Source organism: Hippopotamus amphibius, chromosome 11 (genome assembly GCF_030028045.1).
Source record: "Hippopotamus amphibius kiboko isolate mHipAmp2 chromosome 11, mHipAmp2.hap2, whole genome shotgun sequence".
NCBI classification, from domain to species: Eukaryota; Metazoa; Chordata; class Mammalia; order Artiodactyla; family Hippopotamidae; genus Hippopotamus; species Hippopotamus amphibius.
In genome coordinates this window covers 63,905,865-63,913,580 of record NC_080196.1, presented here as the reverse complement: position 1 = coordinate 63,913,580, position 7,716 = coordinate 63,905,865, and the positions used below count along the sequence as shown (strand labels likewise).

The 7,716-nt window shown below is 41.1% G+C and overlaps 1 pseudogene; it reads left to right on the top strand.

Annotated features, from left to right (window-relative positions):
* Window positions 1–714: 714 nt before the first annotated feature.
* On the top strand, window positions 715–1,603 carry LOC130831621 (thioredoxin-dependent peroxide reductase, mitochondrial-like; annotated as a pseudogene).
* The last annotated feature ends 6,113 nt before the right edge of the window (window positions 1,604–7,716 follow it).

Sequence of the window (7,716 nt, the reverse complement as noted above, 5' to 3'; positions counted from 1 at the left end):
GCAACAAGAGAAACCACCACAATGAGAAGCCCATGCACCGCAAAGAGTAGCCCCCGCTCACCACAACTAGAGAAAGCCTGCGCAGCAATGAAGACTCAACACAGCCAAAAAAAAAATGACTTACATCTTATTTATGGAAAGAATACACAAATTTTCCTAATTTAAATACTATACCTTGAGAGAAGAAAAAGAAGGAAAGTTTACAATGAATAATAATACACTTTGGATAGAAACCTGACAATATAAAACTGGGGCGTAAGTTTTTATGGGAGACATAAATGTAAGTCTATTTGTCAGCTGCAAACTGGTGTGCCTATTAAAGAATATTTACATTAATTTGCTTTCTTTTATTTTCCATAAGCCAAGCTGGGGTTGAGAGTTCCTCCTCCATGCTCCCAAAGTACTCCATGCACAATACACCTTACTCTGTTCTAGAATCCTGTTGATGTCTCCATGACACCCTCTAGACAGGTTTCCAGAAGGCAGGACCCTGTGTCTTCTATTCAGTGTAATAGTCACATAACCTAGTAGAGTGTTTGGCTTATGATGATTAAAAAATATTGTGGATTTAATTAAACCTAGGCATTGTGGCACATATTTACTATATTAATGATATTTTTACATAGCCAACGTTTTCATTTAGGCCAAGGTTATTTGGTTTTTATGTATGTCATCACTTTTAAAAATAGAGGACAGGTCCCACGCACACTGAAGATGGCGGCCGCGGTGGGAAGGTTGCTCTGGGCTTCGCATGTCCGGCACGTGAGTGCCATTCCTTGGGGCATTTCTGCCTCTGCTGCTCTTAGGCCTGCTGCTTCTCGAAGAACGTGCTTGACAAATGCGTTGTAGTCTGGTTCTGGTCAAGCAAAATTCGCCTTTAGCACCAGTTCCTCGTACCATGCCCCGGCCATCACCCAGCACGCACCCTATTTTAAGGGTACAGCCGTTGTCAACGGAGAGTTCAGAGAAATAACCCTTGATGACTTTGAGGGGAAATATTTGGTGCTCTTCTTCTATCCTTTGGATTTCACCTTGGTGTGTCCTACAGAAATTATTGCTTTCAGTGACAAAGCCAATGAATTTCACGATGTGAACTGTGAAGTTGTTGCGATGTCAGTGGATTCCCACTTCACCCACCTGGCCTGGAAAGACACACCAAGGAAGAATGGCGGTGTGGGCTACGTGAACATCGCGCTCTTGTCAGATTTGACTAAACAAATTTCCCGAGACCACAGTGTGCTGTTAGAAGGTCCCGGCCTTGCACTACAAGGTCTCTTCATAATGGACCCCAACGGAGTCATCAGGCATTTGAGCATCAATGAGCTCCCAGTGGGCCGGAGCGTGGAAGAGACCCTCCGCTTGGTGAAGGCATTCCAGTTTGTGGAAACCCATGGAGAAGTCTGCCCAGCCAACCGGACACCAGATTCTCCTACAATCAAGCCCCATCCGACTGCTTCCAAAGAATACTTTGAGAAGGTAAATCAGTAGACCATCCCATGTGCACCTGCAGCTTCCCACACCAGAAAAGAACCACAGTTAGAACACACTTTTAGCATTTCAAGGATTATTATTTATAGAAGGCAAAAAAATAATTATGCTTGTATTTGTCAATATGACTCTAAATGTTTTGTTTTTGTAACATTGGCAAGGCTTTTAAAATGTGGTTAGTTACTAACGTAAGGAGTCCTTTATTGGCAAGCACGGCTGTTTGCTATAGAATGTGTAGTTCATCTATTTCTTGGATCATGTCTTCAAAGGGAGAAGGAAACAACTCTTCTTTCTCAGCCTTATTTGAACCTTGGTGCACACCAGAGTAGTATGACAGGCGTCAAAGGCTTCTGATCAAGGGTCCTGAAACTTTCTTCTTGAGTTTCTTTGTATTAAACAATTTTCCTTTACGATCAGAGTTTTAAGTTGTTAGCATCAGTAGTCTAATTTAACAGTTGCAGGACTTCCCTGGCAGTCCAGTGGTTAAGACTCTGTGCTTCCAATTCAGGGGGCATAGATCGATCCCTGGTTAGGGAACTAAGATCCTACATGCCTTGCAGTACAGCCAAGGAAAAAAAAAAAAAAACACTTGCAATGAATGTGTATGTGATTGAAGCAAATGTGCATCATGTTTTTTGAAAATAACACAGTGGCAAAGTGACTTAACTGATCATGCATGTTCCCCAGTCCTGAGATTTATACTTTATATAGTTATTTTACTTATTTTGTTAGCTGATTTAGTGTCTACACACATTTCTAATATTGATTGGGTATAATTATAAAGGATACTTATTGAATCCAGGGATTGCATTTTGAATTTGAATCATTCATGCATTTGAATCATTGTAATTATTTTCTTTCCTGAAGTGCTCAATGTAAAAAATATAATAAAAAATAAACATTTTAAAATACAAAAAAAAAAAAATAGAGGACAGGGACTTCCTAGGTGCCACAGTGGTTAAGAATCTGCCTGCCAATGCAGGGGACACAGGTTCAATCCCTGTGCTGGGAAGATTCCACATGCCGCAGAGCAACTAAGCCTGTGCGCCACAACTATTGAGCCCTTGTGCCACAACTACTGAAGCCTGCGCACCTAGAGCCTGTGCTCCACAACAAGAGAAGCCACCATGAGAAGCCTGTGCACCGCAATGGAGAGTAGCCCCATTCGCCACAACTACAGAAAGCCTGTGTGCAGCAATGAAGACCTAACACAGCCAATAAATAAATAAAAATAAATTTTTTGTTTCATTAAAAAATAATAATAATAAGTAAAAATAGAGGACAAACTTATAAGACTGAATAAGCATAAGAGAAATTGAACCTTAAGAGTTTCACTATAAAATTCTCCAAGGCTAATTTTCTTTCTGTTTTATACAACTCAAAATTAGCTGTAATAAGAGTTTACTCTTTTACAACATACTTGTATAACTCTGTGGAAAGTATTTCAGATTATTTGTTCCTTTGGCTGTTATATGATTTTTCTTTATAATTCAAATATGAATCCTCTAGATGTTGAAAATCCAAATTACTATGTTCGCAAAGTGTTACATGACAGTGGGAATGAGGAATTGCACTGCAGATTCCACTGTGATTCTAAAAAGTTGCCCTGCTTTATCTGGCCAGCAGGTGGCAGCATCCTCCACGAAAACGTCCCGAAAATCCTGAGACTGTTTCTCCTAAGTGTTTAGAACCACTAAAAGAACTGCTGGACTGTGGGACACAGAGTAAATGCAAATTTAGCTACTCTGTTGGTTCCAACCAAGCTGTATGTCCAAAGTAGTAGAGGTCATTGGATGGTTTCAACCATTTTACAGCTAGATGTACAGCTAGCACCACTGTTGCTAATTATCACCTGCTTGTTCATTCACAACAGGTGTAACACAACAGACACTAGCAAGGCTCCTGCCAAGCCAGAGAGGAGAGAGAGAAAGGAAAAAGGGGAGCTTGGGAATAAAAGAAACTGAAAAATGCGGCGGTGTTCTGGAACACCTCTTATATGCACATTTGATGACCTTTCAGTCTAATAAACATGATTCATATGTGATACATTTCTACAGTTTATAATACTAACCCTTTATATATAACTTTATTATTAACGTAGATACTAACAATAATAATACAATCAAATAACTACAAAAACTAGTGAGGGTTTTAAGGTCGATTAATTTACTTGTTCTTTGTACAAGTACATGATTTGGTAAAAATAGAAGAATTTAATTCCATGGCATAGGTACTTCTGCTTGACTGATGTTCAACATTTTCATATATTTTATTATACCTGTAGGATATTACTAGCATGTGATCCTTTTATAGAATAATAAAAATTATGGTAAAATATAGGGCAAGTTAGATATTAAAGATAAACAATTACTTGTTTGGGTTTATTTTGTTTGGTTTGGTTACCTTCAGCCATTAGCTGACTTTATTTCATTCTGCCATGTCATCATGCTTACCTACACAGGCTGTTAACAGTGTCCTTGCTTTCACAGACTTAAGAGATCCTGACATGCTCTTGATTTAAACGGTTATTATTTGAGTTCCTAGTTGCCATGCAGTTTCCTAGGAGACAGAAATCTGTTGCTATTTAAACACAAAACTAAACCAACTAGACTTGTTTAACTGCAAAATTGACTTGAGTCCTGTTTAAAATTACATAAGGGAGTAGCCACTAAGCTTTGAAATGTGTCAAGTGTGAGTCCGGTTAGACTTTGAATCTCAAATGAGACTTGGAGACGTATGTAGTAGATCACCTCCCGGTGCACAGTCTCAGTTAGGACTCACCACAGGCTGTGTGGTAGCACAGCACTGGAAAAAGCATTAACAATCACACATCACTCCAGGGTTACCGTGGAGCTGACTGAATTGGTGAATGCAAGACCAACTGGTAAATCCTGCACCCTACTTGCCTGCAAGCAGTCTAGACATCTGCTGAATGTTTCTCAGAGTGATGACAATGATTGATATTAATTTGGTTTGCTAAGAAATCGAACAAACGAAATTTACCAGATAAAGGACTAAGTGGTAGTAAACACTACCTTCCAACCATCGTTTCTAAAAATAAGGTCTTTTAATTCTAAAAAGAAGTTAATAGTATGCTCAAAGTGCTTTGCTAGATCCTAGGAATACTAACATATACGAGAGGAGCAACTCATAGCAGAGCCCTTCTTAGGGAGCTGAGGAAGGTTTCACAGGGAAAACAGTACCTAAGGCAGCCTTGAAGGATGCTTAGCATCCCATCCAAAAGCAAAAAGGTGATTAAAAACAATAGTCGGGGTAAAGGCAAAATGTTGAACAGAGCAGGATGAGAGAGATGATGCCTCAGGTTCGGTGCCCGAGTACACAGGGGACAATAGCGTTGAATGGCATGGTAAGGGTATCACCTTGTATTCTGAGAACACAGCAAGACAGCAAAGATTTATAAATAGCATGATCACATCATCAGATTCATGTTAAGACTCTGGCAGTAATCTGCAAGATGCACTGGAATAAAAGGGCAGATGTGAGTCAGGGAGATCAATTAAGAAGCCATTACCAGAAAGATAATAAAGGCTTGAATTAAAACAGTACAAAGGAAAAGAAGAGAAATTTCAGCCACTTCAGATGATGATTCAACACTAATCTTGGGTGGCCTCGGCCTGCAGCAGCTTGAAGCAGGATTTCAGTTCCAGCCAGCGACTGAAGTCAGGCCACAGCAGTGAGAGCACTGAACCCTAGCCACTAGACCAGTGGTCAGTGACAAGGCCCTGGCCTTTCGGCTTTGCAGAAATGAATTCCCACAAAGACACAGAAAGTAGTGAAACAAGTAAAGTGTTTATTAGGAGGAATAAGAGTACGTGTGGATAGACACGTGGGTGGGCTCAGAGAGTCGAGCTCTCATGGTAGTCTGAATCACTTTTATGGGGCATTTCTTCCAGGTTTCTCTTGGCCTGGTTCTGAGCCCGTATTTGGTATCTCTCAGGGTCCTCCCATGGATGTGTGAGCATCTCTTAGCCAAGATGGATTCTAGCAAAGAGGCCTACGGGTAGGTTGGCATCATTACTATGGGATGGTGCCGCCTCCTTTTTTGACCTCCAAGGAGCCTTTCTGTGCGTGGGTAGTCAGGAATGTCTCCTTGACTTGGAGAATGAGGAACATGTAGTCTTCTATCTCTTATCTGGGCAGGGCTCAACTTCTCTCCCTGCTGCTATTTTGGAGTACCCGTCCACAGGGAACGAAGAGCTCCGGCTGCTCAGCCTGGGGCCCATCCATCTCCTGCCTCAATAGGACCAAAGCTTTTAAATGACAATTTTTCCCAGTCCCTTCTACTGCCCCTAAAACTTCTACTTAGTCATGATGTGTGAGGGTAAAAAAGCAAGTTAATAAGTAATTATTCTATTAGAATAATTCCATAATATAACCCTTAATTATTAAGATTAAAAATTGAGGAAGGTAGTCAAATTGGGTTTGGCTGTGTGAATGTTGAAGCATTGGTGAACTCTCCAGGAGAGATGTCCTCACAGGCTGGAAATTAAGATTTGGGGCTTGGTAGATATAATATTGTGATATAATAAGAAGTACATATTTGGTCTTCATCCCCAGTTCCTGGCACAGAGCTCCTAAACCCCCAGGAATTTCCCGAGTGGTGGGGTGAGAGGAGTGTCTTTTGTTATTCATAATAATCCCCTTTCAACTTCACCTGAGTATGTGCTAAGGGAGTGACTCTTGGGAGAGCTGGTTGCCAGAGAAACCAACCACATGATTAGAGGATTGGAATTTTCAGCCTCTGTGACCTGCAGGGAGAGGAGAGGGACTAGGGATTAAGTTAATGGTTGATGATTTAATCAATCACGTCTATGTAATGGAACCTCCATAAAAACCCTAAATGATAAGTTCAGAAAGCTACCAGTAGGGTGGCACGACCCCAACTCTGTGGGAACAGAAGCTCCCACACTCAAGACCCTTCCTGACCTCACCCTATGTACATCTTCATCTGGCTGTTCATTTGTATCCTTTATAATAAACCAGTAATAAAAAATAAATAAAAATAAATAAAATAAACAAGTAATAGTAAGTAAAGTACGTCCCTGAGTTCTGTGAGCCATTAGAGCAAATTATCAAACCTGAGCAGGAGAGGTTCTGGGAACCTCCAATTTATAACCAAGTCAGACAGAAGTGTGGATTAGCTGGGAACCTACCACTAAAAATTGTTGTCTCATGCTGGGGGCAGTCTTGTGGGACTCAACCCTTAACCTGTGGGGTCTGTGCTGACTGGGTCGTTAGTGTCAGAACTGAATTAAATTGTAGGACACCTGGGCTTCCTAGGTGGCGCAGTGGTTAAGAATCCGCCTGCCAATGCAGGGGAAATGGTTTGATCCCTGCTTCAGGAAGATCCCACATGCCTCAGAGCAACTAAGCCCATGCGCCACAACTATTGAGCCTGCGCTTTAGAGCCCGTGAGCCACAACTATTGAGCCCATGTGCTGCAACTACTGAAGCCCACGCGCCTAGAGCCCATGCTCTGCAACAAGAGAAGCCACGGCAATAAGGAGCCCGCGCACCGCAATGAAGAGTAGCCCCCACTCACCACAACTAAAGAAAGCCTGTACACAGCAAAAAAAAAAGACCCAACACAGCCAATATAATTAATTCATTAATTAATTTAAAAAAATTTGTAGGACACCCAATTTGTTTCCACAGAGAAATGGAGAATTTCTTGGTGTGGAAAACCCACATACTTGGTGTCATCAGTGCCACGGGTAGAGAAATGGTCTTCCTTTAGTGAACAAGTCAGGAATGAAAATACAAATTGGGGGATTATTTATGTATGAGTAGAAGAGTGAAATCACTCCCCCAACAGAGGGAATATACATGGAGAGTGTTGAAAATGAGCTCAGCAGGAGCCTAAAGAAAGGAAGTAGGTGGCAAAGTGTGGCTGGAGTAGTAGAGAAAAAACAGTGCCCTAGAAACCAAAAAAAAAAAAAAAGGATAGGCTGTCAACAGTGACAAAATGCTCGCGTTCAGGAAGGATAAGGATTGAGAAGAGGATTCAGCAATCACAAGGTCACTATCTTCAAAGGTTCGACTTCAGCAGAATGGTAAGAGGAAATTGGATTGAGTGATAAGTAAGTATGTATTCTTATCTCCGCACTTCCGTAATTCCCCAAAATTGTACTTTCCATGTAAAAATAAATTGTAGCTTTAAGTTTTTTCAATATACTCTCTTTCAACAGGGATGGGAATGTGCAGCAC